Source organism: Sinohyriopsis cumingii, chromosome 1 (assembly GCF_028554795.1).
Source record: "Sinohyriopsis cumingii isolate HCF-2022 chromosome 1, ASM2855479v2, whole genome shotgun sequence".
In the NCBI taxonomy this organism is placed as follows: Eukaryota; Metazoa; Mollusca; class Bivalvia; order Unionida; family Unionidae; genus Sinohyriopsis; species Sinohyriopsis cumingii.
This window is the reverse complement of record NC_142961.1, coordinates 125,461,369-125,479,125: the sequence shown is the minus strand read 5'-3', so window position 1 is coordinate 125,479,125 and position 17,757 is coordinate 125,461,369. Positions and strand designations below refer to the sequence as shown.

The 17,757-nt window shown below is 35.7% G+C and overlaps 1 protein-coding gene across 2 annotated transcripts in view; it reads left to right on the top strand.

The window, feature by feature from the left end:
- The first annotated feature begins 1,377 nt into the window (after positions 1-1,377).
- Positions 1,378-17,757, top strand: part of LOC149807821 (tyrosine-protein kinase Yes-like) — a 66,412-nt gene continuing 50,032 nt past the window's right edge. Inside the window, exon 1 of one of the 2 annotated variants that reach the window (XM_089970966.1) lies at positions 1,378-1,527. The gene's annotated coding sequence lies outside the window, so the exon portion shown is untranslated. The remainder of the gene's footprint in view (positions 1,528-17,757) is intronic. The other variant, XM_089970974.1, reaches the window with a different exon arrangement.

The following is a 17,757-nucleotide window of genomic DNA, read 5'->3' as shown; positions in this document are numbered from 1 at the left end:
CTAGGTAAGATCCATTTTATGTTTTTTAGGGGGATGTTTTCCATCACGTCCGCGCTTTCACTATAATAACCCACAGTGTTCGTCGTTCAAACCATTCTGCAAAGAATAAAAAGAAGATGGCGTCAAACCAAATCGACAAAATACAAACCTTGCAAGACGTTTTAGACAACTTAGGAATAATGGAACAGATGCTATTAAGACTGGTTGAAGACCATTATTCCTATAGTCCCCATCGTGTGAAGATGGAAATTAATAACTTAAGGAAAGCAAAGGACAAGATTAGTGGTGTCATGAAAGAGATTAAGGAGGAGAAGGAGGATGAAGAGGAAAGAATAAGAATACGCAATTGGAACGAAAAAATTGAAAAAGAAGAAGAAAATGAAAAGAGGAAGAAAGAAGAAGAGGAAGAGAAGAAGAAAGAAGAGGAGGAGAAGAAAAAAAAGAAAGAGAAGAAGAGTGTAGGAGATAAAATAAGAACTTGGTGGAGGAAAAGAAGAAATTAGAAGAAGAAGAAAACCCAAAGGCCCTTTTCAGGGCCAGCCATATTTCTCGAAAAGAGATAGTCTTTGAATTGCCTACCCCTTTTTTTAAAAAATTTTTTTAAAAGAAAGAAAAAAATCCCATGTTAAATTCCCCTTGTCCCTAAACAAGCCCAAACTATTCCCCATGTTAAATTCCCCTTGTCCGTAGAGTGACCCACGATTTATCGCCATGTTAAATTCCCCTTGTCCGTAAAGTGACCCACGATTTATCGCCATGTTAATTCCCCTTGTCCGTAATCTGACCCACGATTTTTCGCCATGTTAAATTTCCATTGTCCGTAATCTAACCCAGGGGGGTCTGTAATGCTAATTCCCATTGTCCGTAAAGTGCCCCCCTTAACTACTGTCAATTCGTCTTATATAGCTGGACCCTGATAAGCAAAAGAACATTCATACAATCATACATCAAAATAAAGTTAATTAATTTTTTTTGTTTTTGTTTCTTGTGTTGAGTGGGTTTTTTTTTTTTTTTTTTTAAATCTCACCTTAGATATACAAGGTATTTATTAAATAGGGAAACCTGGGGCATTTTTTTATTTTTAAAATCTACACTTTGCAAAATAAGAAACTGTTGAGCCCACGTTCGTAACGATGGTGCAAAGTGACGATTACCTCGAAGTGATTCAGAGAGTCGAAGTTATTGGAAAAAGAAGGCATCCTTCGGAATGTAATATTAACTGAGAGCAGTTCAGAGGCGATCGGAAAATCACTCGAGGTCGTTAAGTCGCTATTTCACGACCGCGAGGTCGTGAAATAGCGACTTAACGAAAAAGGCCGAAGATATTCGGATTATATTTAGAAGTTTTGGCCGGAAATAACTGAGTGTTACGCCAGTTGTTCATATCCATGACATCTCGTCACAACGAGAAGATGCGATACCAGCCTGAGGGAAGTAACTTCCTGGTGAAAAAGTGGAAGACCAAGATTTAGTCGTTAGTCTGCTACCTTTCGCCAAATTTTGGAATGAAGTTAAAGCTCTTGTGATGTAAGTATTGTTTATAGTTTTACTTATGGTATTGTACACTATAGGAATCGTTAAAGGTAACAACCCTGGGTTAACATTCCAATGCATTTTTTCACTACGGAACACCTGTTCCTTGAGCCGATTAGCTCGGTGACATGTATCCCAGAAGAGCGTTACTAGTATCATTGTGAATGAGAGTATCGGTCGGGAAGTAGGGGTGCGTTCAAAGCCTGTTACAGTTATTACAGTTAGGTCTGTTACGCTTTCTCAGTTGATTCATACTCGTTGTACTGCAGATCAGAAATGTATACGAAATGTATACAGTTACATTATTACATACCGTGATACTATTGTTTAAAAGATCGACAGTTTGTTTGAAGTATTATACTGGAATATTCTCACTAGAATATAGGGTTCAAGTCAAGATGGCATTTAAAATTGCAGTGGGATACGAGGGCCGGGTTTAGCGGTCGCTCACATCTCACCTCTGTCCGTCAGGGTTCGAGCCTCAGCTCAGCCAACGAATGTGAGAAAGCTTGCCAGTAGCTTCCTGTGGGTGGGTGTTTTGTTCCTGGAATATCCCGATTCTTCCACCACTAAACATAGTAGCTGCTGTATATTGCCATTCATGTGATGAAAATGACATTAAATTCACAAAACCAAATGATAACTTTGAGTCATAAATCCAAATATATATTCAATCAAGATGAGCCAGTTTGGCACTTCTTAGCAGGCTGTTGGTAATTATTTGTTATTGTAGGTTTATAATAAATATTTAAAAAAAAACTCTTTCAGCATGCCACAATAAGGGATAAAGAAGGTATGTTCATTGTGGCTCCATGTGTGTATTTTCTTGATGTAACTCTCACCTAAAAATATATAGCCAGGAAACTTTGTGTGATTGACTAATAGCTCTGTTTTGGTTGAATGCATGAAAACTTTGTTCTGTTATTGGTATTGGCAATTTAGAAAAAAAGATTTATTTTCTCCAATATCACTGTAGTGAATGCCTCAGTCTTTACTGGTATATGCTTCATGATTTTGCAAGAATGTCAGGTCACCAAATCTGTAGTGACACCTATATCCAGACCCAAGGTACTCCTTAATGGCAGTAAAAAGAGGGATCACTGTTGGTAATATGCATTCCATTCCTCCCTATCAGCACAAGGGGACATACACTGTTAACCTCTGCGTCAGATGATTCTGTTACAATTTTCTTACACAGTTAGAGAGCTAAATAACTCACTATTTTGGTAAAAATAGGAGTCCCAACAGTAAAAGTTGCAGTCCCCTCCCATAAGTATATTGGGCATACCCGAAGTGGCTGAATGTCTAGATGAGAAGAACCTGTAGTCGTCATTGAGTTTAATTTTCTAAATTCTTTACACCAATGACATAATAGCTGTTGTTTGTCCATTAGAATCAGACTGAATTTTGTCAATTTAAGGAAAGGCCTTATTCCAAACACTAAACCAGGCATTACAGTTTATTACACTTGGCTACTGTTCCATATAAACTGTCAGCTCTAGCACCTTTAGGGCTATTCTGAATCTCATTACAATTTTGTCAATTTAACCCCAAAGTACTTAATCAAATTTGCAAACAGCATTTTGTCTAAGTTGTGACATGTCTTGATTTTGAGGTCATATGCATTACTTATTCAGCTACACAAGGAAATAAACAAGATAACGAAAGCTAAAGTTGTTCACTTGATGTACTCTTATAATGACCACATGTACATCTCTGGGCCTTCCTGCCTCAAAATTCAGTCATTGTGAATATCAGCACATTTTCCCACCAGTCAGAAGCTAGTCAAAGTCTTTGAACTTGCTGCCCAGCTATTGTGTCATGTTCTTTTGATGTGCTCTTATAATGACAACATATACATATGGGGGCCTTACAGCCCCTGAATTATTTTATTGTAAATAAAATGCACAGCTAAAATGATCAGTTGATCAACACATTTTCCCACTCAACAGGTGGTTGAAGCGGGACTGGCAAGCTGTTGAATTTGCCACCCAGCTATTGAGTGCATATCGAGGACTCCTGCCTAAGTGATTTTCTGCATCCTGGATAAAAATTTGCATCTAAATATGTGTGATTAAGCATTTCTGAGACCTGATAACTCTTAACATACATTAACATAAAGGAGATATTTCATATTTTTTTCCTCTATGTATGATTGAAGTGCATTATAGGTAATTTAATTAATTACTTTTATGTGAAGCTTCTGTGTTGCCATGTATTGTATCTAAATATGTGTGATTAAGCATTTCTGAGACCTCTGATAATTCTTAACATACATTAACATAAAGGAGGTATTTAATTTTTTTTCTCTTATGTATGATTGAAGTGCATTAGTGGTAATATAATGGTTACATTTATGTGAAGCTTCTGTGTTGCTGTGTATTGTATCTAAATAGATTCAGTAGACTGCCTATAACCAGGATAGTAAGAAAAAATGTTTTTAAAAAAAGGCCAGTTGTGAGGGTATACACTTCTGGTATGTCATGCAAGGTGGTTTTTGTACAGGCATATACAAGCATTCAGAATTGAAACGGAGAATTAATGCAGTTATTAACTCCGTACATAAATTTAAATTTCTTGCACTTCAGTCATGTTATGTCCAATGTACAATTGTCTTGGTTGAAATTACTTTCCATTAAATTTAGTTTTATTTGATTTTAGTTTTATTTGACTCTTGCATTTAACTAAAAAAGTAGATTTATTGTCCTTTTTTTAGTTCAATTTTTGCTTTGGATTTTGGTGATAATGAGTTTGAAAATAAATATAAAAAAATAGTATCTGCATTGATTTGATTTTAGTCCGAAAATTTTACTCCAAATCACCAAAATCTCTTTTATTAAAGTTCAGCTATTTGGATGGCTGTTTCACTGTGTTTTGAATGTAGCACCTCATGTAAGGAAGAGGAATTGTTAATAAATATCAAGGTATACCACAGTGTGAAAAAAAGATATAAGATAATCTGATAGCGGTATTAAGATGGATGAATATTCAGACAGGAATACATATATGATATTTGTTTTAGTCATACTATGCATTTTTTTTTCTTCAGGATGCGCAGTTGCCCCCCCCCCCCCCCCCCCCAGGATATAATGATTTGATGCTTAAAAATGAGCATGCAAAATTTGCCCATTCTGTTTGCACTGGAAACTAGTGTTTCCACTTGGAACTCAAAAAGGAATCAATCCAGAAGTGCAATTTAGTCATAAAAAAAGAACACTCTTCGGTTCCAAGAATCAAAGACCTATGCATTACTAATCAGCAGTGACCTGCTATGCAGTGTTTCCCTTTCCCCTCATTTGCGCTTCAGAGACCCCCAAATTTTGTATTTGACCCCCAGTTTTGATACCAAAGTTTGTTTTTTACTCAGTCTGACCCCCAGTTCTAACACCAAGGAGAATTTTGACTCTCAGTCTTGCATCCCTAGGGGATACACTGCTGCTACAGTGAATATCCTTAGCTTGGGTCAGATATGTGGCCACTTGTGATGTTAAAAAATGTGGAAATTAAATCAAGCATATACAGTAAGCAACTGTTTTATGACAAAGAAATTAAAAGATGTTTGTGTGACTGAAAATGAGGATGTTAGACATAAAAGTTTGTAATTGCCATATGTAAAATGTTTACTTGCATGGGGAAACAGCTTGGCATGCCACCATCGTAAAATGACCTGGGAGAAAAAGTAGAAACTTGTAACATTCATTCATATTAAGAAAGTATTTACAATATGTGAATTTTTGCACTTGAGCATATGGTACACTTTCAATGATTTTTTATTTATTAAAAGCATTTTACTGATTGCACAATGGTGGATATGTCGAAAATTTTGGAGAACTCAGTTAATTAATCTCAATGAGTGTGTTGAAATTTTTTGCTGAAAGACCTTCAATAGTAAAATTCAGTACCAGAAAATAAGGTCCTAAAAGGGATTAATTTAAATATTTAGTTGTAAACGCTGCCATTTGGAGCAAGGTTGCAAAATCTTCACATCTACATGCAGATAGCTTAGTTTAGTTTGACTGCATAGAAATGTAACCATGTAAATGAACACCCATGTTTGTGTCAGTCATGTAGGAAGTACCCATTCCAATTAAATTATGTATTTTACACTAGCTGTTTCAGAGGAGTGTTTAGTAGCATAATGTTAAATTAATGTTTGGTTTAGATTATGGTAAAAGCTAGCCATGGTTCATTGATAGGGGTGAAACAATACACTTCTGCCATGTATCAATATGATTCACAATCACCTGCCTACAGTATGATAATTAGCGATACACATATCAACTTGATGTTCTTTTCCTCTTTAGAAGGTCTCTCACTAGTAGGGTGGTGCTGTTTTATAGTTTTTGACAGACTGGTTGTATTACTTGTATGCAGATTACAGAAAGACCTAGGCTTATAATCACTCATATGCCAGTCTCATCTATGACATGATTAAAAGAAGCAAACTTCCAAACAGGTTACATGTTTGGTGTCAGTGATTTTTATTCAAACATTTAGGCCATTTCAGGCTGCTCCATTTGATCAGCTGCATGGCTAATCTTGGTTACCACATCCTGTGCTTTGCTTTTAAAACATTTTATTACCAATTTCATGTCTTTACTTAAATTTGTGAGGCATTATTGTGTTGTCTTCAAAACAGAAGAAATAGTGTAAGTTCCTTGTGCAAGGAAAATCTTATCTGAAATAAGTCTTGAGTATGGGAGCGGAGATGGCTGAGAACTAAATCCTTCATAATGTACCTCCGGCAAATGCAGAACAACTGTCATGGACATAGATGCTCATTTCAATGAGTGTAAAGGAGATTACTAAAAACACCCACTCCATTTCAACAGATTAACAAGGTTTTTGACTTTAACTCATGCAGTTTAGAATCTGCCTCCTTGCCAGTTTGGTGCTAAATATTTTATCTAATCAACACGTTCAGTTGCTGATTAGATGTATTAGTGTTAAAGGAGACATTTCAGTATTCCAGATTTGTTTCCCATGTACGATTTAAGTACATTACAGATCCATTAATAGCTACTTTTGCGTAAGTTTCTTTTGCTTTTTATCAATAGTCATTAAATTTGGATGCCAATAATTCTGGCATGTTACACAGTGAATAAGCTACGGATAGTTTTGATTGGTTGTTATTGTTTTACTTTATTCAAACAAACAATAACCACCAGAATCAGAGTTGAATGTAACATTTCACTGCTCAACACCAGAAGTATATATTGCTCATATTTGATACAAGTAGACATGATGTAAGATAAGAATTCTTTATTTCAGACTACATAGTCCACACATCTAAATTAAAAAATAAATATAAAGTAAAAACATTGTTAACATAAAAGAACATGTATATCATACGTACAAGTATACAAATACATCTACAACAATTTACTGCACCATGCGTTGTTAAGAATGAAATTAAGTGGCACATTTAAAGTAATTTGCTCCATCTGCTAATAATATGAGAATTTAAATGAATGTCATAGTTCCAAAGAGATTTCACTGTACAGTTCTTACTACTAGATATTCTTGATATCACTGAGAATACATACTTTCGCATTACTTCATCAAAACTGAGTACATTATAATTTACAAACATGTTGGAGGCACTGTTCCATCTAGGAAGACAATAGAAAACGAAGACTTGTATTATAACCAATAACTAGTTTTCTTTTCATACATTCGCTAAAATTTGTCCACAGAGGAGCACAATACAGATGTGAAGCAACTGCAGAACCTTTCATCAGAAGTGTTTATTAAATGATCAGGAAAGTACATACCATAAATTATACATCTGGAATGTCTTCTTTATGTTGACTGTGCATTCTGATAGGATAAAATGATCAGCATAGAAGTGGTGGTGGGGGAGGTTTCAAACCAGGTTAGTTAGCCGCTTTCTACAAGTGATCGAGTTTTGTTACTGGTATAAAAAAATACATATTCTGTCTCAGATAAATTCTCAGTTTAAAGAATGAAAAAGCAAAGATTAATAGTTATTCAGGACTGCTGAAGATTAAAGTAACTTGTATATATAGGTCAAGTGTCATTTTGTAAAAATTCCTTTCTTGTATTGAGTCTGTGGTCTTAAACTAAGTAACAGAAAAAGAAAAAGCAAACAATTTTGGTAAAACATAAATAATTTAATTCTAAGTTATAAAAATGAAGTTTAGAGGAACTTACAGTGTTATAAACTAAATCCAAAATAATCACAAAAGTTCTAACACAAGTCCAAAAGAACTGAGTATTCCAAATGAAATCTAAGTCCTGAATGTGCTGATTTACCAATAACCTTGACTATGTTGAAGTTCAATCAAAGTCCAAAAGAAGTGCCAACAGTTTTGAATGTGTTGAAGTACCAACAGTCTTGATCTCTCACAATGGCATTGTCCTAAACGTCTTCGAATAAATTCACAGTAGTCCAGAAATGTTTCTTTAGATGTATGAATCCAAATTAGGAATCCAAATAATTGAATATCTCTCTCTCCTCTCTCTCTGTCTTTCTCTCTCTCTCTCTTTCTTTCTATATATATATATATATATATATATATATATATATATATATATATATATATATATATATATATATCACACACACACACACATAGACACATACATTCACACAAGTCTATTATGGCTGTACATGTATTTTGCAATATCGCTTCTGTGACAATCTTCATATATCCACATCACAGTATTCTACCACATGACCCAAACATCCAACCGGAACTTCTCCAAACTCAAAACTCAGTTCAGTTTTATTAGGGATTGTAAATACTTATTTATAGCTCATTGCAGTGTTCAGACATGTGCCAAATGTTACACATACATGTAATATATATATATATATATATATATATATATATATATATATATATATACACACACATACATAACAATGTGAATATCAATATGGATACATCAGTATATTGGTTAATTGTTTCACTCCTTATCACTGGTCCACTTTGTTCAGCATCAACCTTTTGTGTAAGTTGCTAGCTGAATTGGTATGTGCTGCTCTGCTGTATTGGATGCAGAGACGGAAAGAAATATGTCAGAACAGATCCCTTGTTATATTTGTTTTGGGAGATTGTGAGGAATTATGGCCTCCCAAAACATGTCACATGTAAGTTTCTTTTAAACTTTAAAACAACTTTAAATTCTGAGTTGGTGCCTGTGGAAATCATCTTAATGAATACTTCACATGTGACATAATGAACTCTTATTGGTCAGTTGGTTTTCTTTGCTATGGACATTAACTCTTTTATTTAAGAGGGATTCTCATTCTAAACACTGTTTCAACTTGCTAAATATGCCAGGGATTGGTGTAGAATGAAAGTTGCAGTTGGTATCCAGTTGATTTGATGACAAAATGGGCAAAAAACATCTGGAAACTTAATTTTATGCCTTGAAAATTCATATCCATTAACAAAACCACTGAGTAATGTTTTATTTGAAAGAAACATGTTTCCTATTCATTTAAGATCAATGAAATGCATCCAGTGCACATGTCCAGAATTTTGTACATATTTGTATCAGTACAAAACAAGATCACAACATTAAGTAGGATGTTTCACTTAAAGTTGTGGGGCCAAAGTGATCGAGTGGTCTAATGTACTTACTTTTAACGATCTCTGCAATCTTACCTGTTTCTTTATTGCCTTAAGTCTTGGATTTGGCTTATGTGGGTATGTGAAAAAGCTTGTCACTAGTTTCCAGTGGGTTAGTGATTCTTACGACAATTTTACCAGGTTCTTCCTGTACCAGTTATAATGGCCACCATGTATAGTCTATTATATGCTGAAAAATGGTGTTAAACCTGAAACAATGACAACAAGAACAACAGCTTAAATTTGCCATAGAAATCCTGTCACAGTAAGAGGTTAAAGTCATACAGCAAATTTAACAGTCCCAAGTTTAGTGAGAGATGGCATAAGCGTTGTCGTGGCTGATATATGATATAAATAATAGTTTTCCAATGTGTTTGATTATAACGACTTGTTTTGGCTATTATATATGATGTACACTTAAGAAATTTTGATACAAGTTGCAGCCTTTGTCAAGATTATGCTTTAATTCAACTAAAATTTGACTCACTGTTTGAGCCTGTTTTCTATTGTTCTTTAGAGAGTACATAAGTGGAATGTTTCCAGGTCTTCATAACAGTTTTGGTCATCTTGGAGACTGGGGTTGGGCTGGATTGCTCTCTGTTAATAGACAATGTGGGTAACAATATTGCTGTATTTTTAGTTATTAGTTGTGGGGTACTTTAATAATAACATATGTATAAGCTGTTAGTTCATAGTTCCTTAATTCATTAATTGGTATTGTTTGTACCATTCAAACAGTGAAGTAGTTATGTGGCAATCGCATTCCCTTGTTTTTTCATATCCTTTTATACATGTAGTTCACACTGATATTTACTTCCTGATCACTGTGTTACTTCATGACGTAGTCCTCCATGTGTACATTTTTTTTGTTTTGTTATATAGGTCATTTAATCACATCTTTGTCTCTTTACTTCATTGATATTTAACTGACAGACTCTTACAATGCATATAATCGGTTCTTTGGTTTTACAAATCAGAGCAGTATATTTTGTTCAAGCCATTGAAGGGTGGAAATATGTTTTTACATATGGAATGGTTGGTCTCTATAAGGTTTTGGATGCTGCAATATCTTTTAATGCTAATATCTTTTATTTTTAATATCTTTTGAAGTTATCATTGCAGAATTTAAGTCACTGCAGAAGTGTTGTGAAAATAGATGTCTGCAATGTTACAATGTGTAAAAGTAGTGGTTCTTGAGCATTATGCTGGGATGAGAAAACATTGCAAAGGCCATTGTTGTTTCTGTAACTTTTCTTACACGTAGTTTTAAAGCATCATAAAATCATGCAGTAATAATCTAATTATATTCTTTATTGCTTTTGGTTGAGGTAAAAGATTTTGTATTTGTGTTAAAAATAACAGTTAAGATACCCCAAAATTAAAATGAATAGCCATTCCAGAACAGACTGAGCCGTCGTCACAGAATCGTCTCTTCACCATTCAACAACAGAATCCCTATTTCCCTCTGGGGAAGACCTCTACTGGACCTGTTTGTGACCAAGCTCAATAACAAACTTCCCTTTTACGTGTATCCTGTCCTGGAACAGAAAGCATGGGCAGTTGATGCATTCACACTGCTCGGATTGTTATTGTTGCCCCATTGTAGCCCCAACGACCATGGTTCAACGATCTTCTAGAACGCTTGAAAGAACAATCCAGGTCTCTAACACACAGGAGGGATCTCCTGTCACAGCACCAGGAATCCCTTCTCCACAACAGCCCAGACATTCTCCACCTTCACAACTGTCTCATCTCAATCGAGCTGCCATCTCCAGCATGCTTAAATTCTCACAGGGCACAGACATCTGTTCAGATCTACATCTTGCCGATCGTATAAAGTGTTTTGAGCTTCAGAGACCAGTCTCTCACTTCCTTGTGCCTAGATGGAATCTTTCCTGTGTTCTCTGGTCATTAACCAAAACACCTTATGAACCATTGAGTGAAGCTTCCTTTTTGGATCTCACAATCAAAACTTCCTTCTCACTCTTGCCATGGTGAGACGAAGAAGTGAAATTCATGCCATGTCCATTGACTCTGGCTGTCTTAGGTTTAATGGGAACTATGATTCCACTTCCCTTCTCTGCCAACCTGGATTTCTTGCAAAAAATCAGTTACCTTCAGTAGCTTTCTTCCCCATAGAGATTCTCAGTCTCAGTAAAATATCAAGATAGACTTTTATGCCCTGTGCATGCAATTCACTTCTATCTTAATGTCTCCAAAGCAAAAAGAAAGGGTAGGAAACATTTCTTTCTCCCTATTAAGGGCTTCATAGACTTTTCAGCTGCCAGTCTATCTTCTGATGGATTGTCAAGACAATGAAACGAACATACAAGTCTCACCGATCAAGACCTCACCTTTATGAAAATTAAAGCCCATGAGGTTCAAGCCGTTGCTACCTCAAGGGCCTGCTTTAATCATTCCTCTCAGGACGATATTATGAAAGCAGCTTTTTGGTGCTCCTATAATACCTTTTTCTCCTGCCTCCACTCATTAGCACAACAGAATGCATGCATTTTTTCTCTGGGTCCCATTGTTACGGCATAGCATGTTACTCAGAGAGACACAAATATTCTGTAGAAGTGGACCTCTCCCTCTATGATGAGTACATTTAACTTCTGCTTTTGATCAGTTTGACATCAGCCTACCCACCTTACTGACACATTTAGCTAAGCAATAGCAACAGGATAAGTAATTGCTACTATTGAAATGTAGTTTTTGGTGGGTAAAGCTAATTTTAATTATGAAATACTTACCTGTCGCTATTGCCAAATACCCTCCTCCCACCCCACTCTGATATCTTGTGTAATTGTCATCTGTAAAAAGATGACATGTAGGTACATCTACCCTCTGCACATGGCCTGCAGCAGTGTGGTGTGCAAAAGGTCAAAGGGTCATTCTGACTTTTTCTCCACTCTGGCAGGATGTATTTACTTGAGATACAGACAGTATATTTTCTGCATGAAAATAGATGGCTAAACAAAAGTGACAGATAAGTATTGCATAATTAAAATTAGTTTTATCCCCGCAAAAAAAATACATATTTGCATCAGTGAGTTTGTCAAGAATTTCCCAGGAGCACTAATATTGTAATTTAATTCACTCATTTCGTTTCTGACTTTGCAAGGACCATAATACCTTATCTGAAGAAAATTATGAAGCAGGGGCAAGAGAAACAGAACTATCACTAGATTTAAATGTTCTCTCCATTGCAGTGCTGTTCTACCTTAATTTCATTTTTTACTTGAATTGCTGGATGTCTAATGTATTCATAACTTGCTGGAAAATTCCAGATGTAAAATTTGATCGTTGGTCAGATTGGACATATTTGGGCAGGCTAAATTGAGTAAAAAACTTCATCAAGCTTTTACTAGTCTGTTGTTTTAGTTTTAATATTCCTCATAGGAATTGCCTCTGGAAATCGTGTGGACACACACACGGTCAACAAGTATTGGTTGCCTGACTTGGTTGTGGGTATGGGACAGACACAGTCTACCATTGTTCTGCTAAATGGCTTGTCAAATGCAGGAATAGGTTGCAGATGAGCCTTGGGTATCTTATGATTTGGTTTTCCTACCATTTGACAAGCATGACAAGATCTGCAGTATTTAGAAGCACCTCTTTTAATTTTTGGTCAATAAAAATGATTCAGTATCTTGTGATAAGTCTTATTGATTCCAAAAATGACCAGCCAAAAGAGTGTCATGGGTTAAACTTAGAATTACCCATCTTTATGACTCTGGAATTACTATTTGATAGCTCACTGACCACTTGTCACCAGCAGGTACCTCAGGTGCTCTCCATTTTCTCATAAGGACCCCATTTTAAACAAAATAAGAAACAGGTACTTCTTTACTTCAGTTTCACTAATAGCCCTCTGAAACAAACAGCAGATCACAAAATCAATTGATTGTCGTTTGTCACCCTGATTAGAGCAAAGAAAATGAGTTGTAAAAAGAGTGTCGCTGTGATCAACATCTTTTGATTCATCCAAACAAGAAGTAAAAGTGACCTCATCAAAGGCCTGACAAATACATGTATCAGCTAAAGGAAGACTTACCTGACCAACATTATTCTCAAGAGTTTTCTTTGCCATAGCTCTAGTAGCTAAAGCTGGGTATAAATCAGAATTTCTTTTTTTGATAGGATTGACTTTCTGATCCAAACAAGACTTTTGTCAGTTACAAATGGATTAACCACAACTTAATCTCCAGTTAGGTCATTGCCTAGTTAATACCCTCAGTGGGTAAAGACGACACTGTTTTGACAGTCACAGGTCCTAAGACTAAGTCCTACGACAAATTTATACAATGGAGAGGAATATTAAAAAAGTTGCACTCTACTCCCTGAAGAAGAACACTCTCAGTGGAAGATGACTTCTCAGAAAATGGCAAGGTACCTGATAATAAAAGACTCATGTGTCCCTTAAAATTGTAATAATGATAGGATGAGCAGAATCACCCATAAGTGATATTTAACCTTTTGACATGAATGGTTCATAATTCTCCATAATAAAATCGGACTGTTTTTTTTAACCTAACAAATGTATTGTTTTCATTTGGAATAGGCCTGTCTTGATTCTGTTGCATTGTTTTCAATTTGTAGCAATCAGAAATAATGTACCCTCTCTTGTTGCAGTAGGTGCACATAGGAAGAGATAATGATTTGTGATCAATCTTATCAGAAACTTAATTTCTAAAAGTTGCACCAGATTTGGAAGTGCTCATATTAGAGTGAAATGGTTTGTTTACCAAAAACCTTCTGTGTGGAAGACTTACTAACAAACTTTTTGAATCAAGGAATAATCATCAGTGCCTCTTCCAAATTATAGTGTATCCACTTTTTTCTTTCTCATCAACATAAACCGCTCCAGTGGCCAAGTGGTTAGAGTGTTCGTCTCGTATGCGGGAGGTTGTGGGTTCGATTCCCGGGCGAGTCATACCAAAGACTTACAAAATGGTACTTACAGCTGCCTTGTTTGGCACTCAGCATTTAGAGGTGCTAGACATCACTATAACTGTCACATTGCAGACATCGTAGTGATATGACTGAAAATTTGTTAAAGCTACGTTAAAAATCCAAATCAAACACACTCGTCAAGATAAGTCTTGATATTACTATGGTTGGAATTCTTGAACTCATCAACTAATACGAGTTCTCTAAGATTATCATAATCTTTTTAGATTCAAGTCAGGTGGAAAATTAACTTGATTTTGGACAGGGTCTATCATAACCTTTTTAGATTCAAGTCAGGTAGAAAATTAACTTGATTTTGGACAGGGTCAAGTCCCAAATACAATTATCCATAAAAAAAATAACAAATAATGCAAATTAGATATACATAACAATAATGCTGTAAATTCCTCCCTCATTTTCAATTACAACTTTGATAAATTATTTTTTTAAGTTTTACAACACTTGTTTTGTGTGTGGTTTCTTTCTGTTACTTAGTATGTGACCATAGAGTCTTAACAATCTTAACTATGTTGTCGGAACAACTTTTGGATATTCTCTTGGGGGCACAGTGTTCGGATCTCCCTCTGCCAAATATTCTGGCACCAATGTATAGCCTAACCTGTGATGAAAATTAGCATTAAACCCAGAAAACCAACCAAACCTGCATGTTCTTTTGCACAGGGAAATCTTTCAAATGATGTCCTCGATGAGTGTGAGAACAGTCATGCAAACTGAGTCGTGTAATACTGCCTGAATTAGTCTGGTCTATGCACAAGGAAATATTTCAAAATGATGTCCTAGATGAGTGTGAAAACAGTCATGCAAAATGTGTTGTGTAATACTGCCTGAATTAGTCTAGTCTATGCACAGGGAAATATTTCAAATGATGTCCTAGTTGAGTGTGAGAACAGTTATGCATATTGAGTTGTGTAATGCTGACTGAATTAGTTTAGTCTTTGCATGGGGTATTTTAAATGATGTCCTCGATGAGTGTGAGAACAGTAATGCAAGTTGAGTTGTGTAATGCTGACTGAATTAGTTTAGTCTTTGCACAGGGTATTTCAATTGATGTCCTCGATGAGTGTGAGCACAGTAATGCAAGTTGAGTTGTGTAATGCTGACTGAAATTAGTCTAAGTCTTTGCACAGGGTATTTGAAATGATGTCCTCGATGAGTGTGAGAACAGTCATGCAAGTTGAGTTGTGTAATGCTGCCTGAATTAGTCTAGTCTTTGCACAGGGTATTTCAATTGATGTCCTAGATGAGTGTGAGAACAGTCATGCAAATTGAGTTGTGTAATGCTGACTGAATTAGTTTAGTCTTCATACAGGGTATTTCAAATGATGTCCTAGATCAGTGTGAGAACAGTTATGCATATTGAGTTGTGTAATGCTGACCGAATTAGTTTAGTCTGTGCACGGGGTATTTCAAATGATGCCCTCGATGAGTGTGAGAACAGTCATGCAAATTGAGTCGTGTAATGCTGCCTAATTAGTTTAGGTTACTGAGCTGTTTGAAATGATCAATGTCTTGATGAGAAGAATCAATCTTGTAACATGAACTTGTTTTGCACTTGTCACAAAATGCCCCCACTGGATTGTTCAAAAATTGAAATCAGGTTGAAACCAGGTATGTGTGATAAAATACTGATTTTAATTTTACTAAATACTCATATAGACCTCTCTGTACAGCTTTAATTGTCTGTTTTATCACAAATTTAAAACTGTTGCATACATGTATTCTATCTCATTGACATAGTCCTCTGCCAGTACATATAATCCCAGTCTGGTTGTCTAGAAGTATTATATTTCATGTAATTATCATTTTCAGTGTTAGGTTGGAAATACTGTAAATGAAGTCAGCTGGAAAACAGTATTGATTCAAGTCATCAAGCATTACAACAGTAAACAAAGATGAATTGATCTTATGACTGTTCAGCCAACTCATTTGCATATAAAATAAAAAATTAAAATAACTTTAGTTGTTGTTGTTGTATGGTTTAACACCATTTTTCAGCACAAGATAGGCTATACATGGCGGCCAGTATAATTGGTGGAGGAAGAACCCTGGAAAACCCTGGGAAGAACCACTGACCCACGAGAAGCTTCTGGCAGGCTTTCTCATGTACCTACATTAGCCGAGCCTGAGACTCGAACTCACGCAGACAGAGGTGAGATGGCAGTGATCCATAATGGTGATTGCTTTAGACCACTCGGCCACTCGGGGCCCCAATAACTTTAGTAACCAGAGTTTTCTAAGTGCCTGCATTGTTTCATAGACCTTACAAATGCTGGTCTTCACTGTCCCGCAGTGTTCTAGGTTGTGAATCCTGTGGACCTTCAGTATCTAGCCCTGTTTTGTCAAACTCCTATTAACGGATTAAATTACAATTTTACCCAATAGTTCATAGAAAGAAAGGCCTGAGTGGCAATTGAGAAAGTTGATCAGTGAATAGAAATAAAGCACTTTTCTACTTAGGAAGTGAAGATGTTAAAATAAAATAAAAATTGACATGAAACCAGAAGATTGTAATTCTTACCATCAATAATTTACCTTGAGTGTATTGATTTTCATGTCCTCTCATGGACTCTGTTTTCTCACATGGATTTGAAGTTTTCCTATTTTAACTGTCATTGTCAGAAGATATTATCCAAGACTTCCAGTGTCAAAAGTAATAGAGAATTCTGATAACTTTGTTGATTATCAGTTGAAAATTTTGCTGAATGCTTAAATCGGTTAGAAACCTTTACAATCTATTATTGAAGATTTTTTTTACATTACAGAAGCTTAATGTTTATGCATATAAGAAACTCCTGAAGATTAAAGGAAAGCAAACAATGAAAAAATGTTGTGAGAGAATTAGAGTCAATTCAATCATCTAGCTACTGTGAATATTGGAAAATTGTCAATAAACTGACAACTGGGGATTCCAAATATATAACTGATGTTGAATCCCTCTTCCACCACCTTGAGAGCCGAAATAACTGTGATTGAGGATGAATCCCTCTTCCATTACTTTGAGAGCCTTAATAATTGTGATTGAGAATGAATCCCTCTTCCATTAATTTGAGAGCCTTAATAATTGTGATTGAGAATGAATCCCTCTTCCATCACCTTGAGAGCCTTAATAATTGTGATTGAGGATGAATCCCTCTTCCATCACCTTGAGAGCCTTAATAATTGTGATTGAGGATGAATCCCTCTTCCATTACTTTGAGAGCCATAATACTTGTGATTGAGAATGAATCCCTCTTCCATCACCTTGAGAGCCTTAATAATTGTTATTGAGGATGAATCCCTCTTCCATTACCTTGAGAGCCTTAATAATTGTTATTGAGGATGAATCCCTCTTCCATTACTTTGAGGGCTAATAATTGTGATTGAGGATGAATCCCTCTTCCATTATTTTGAGAGCCTTAATAATTGTGATTGAGGATGAATCCCTCTTCCATTACTTTGAGAGCCTTAATAATTGTTATTGAGGATGAATCCCTCTTCCATTACTTTGAGAGCCTTAATAATTGTGATTGAGGAGGAATCCCTCTTCCACCACCTTAAGAGCCTTAATAAATGTGATTGAGGATGAATCCCTCTTCCATTACTTTGAGAGCCTTAATAATTGTGATTGAGGATGAATCCCTCTTGTATCACCTTGAGAGCCTTAATAATT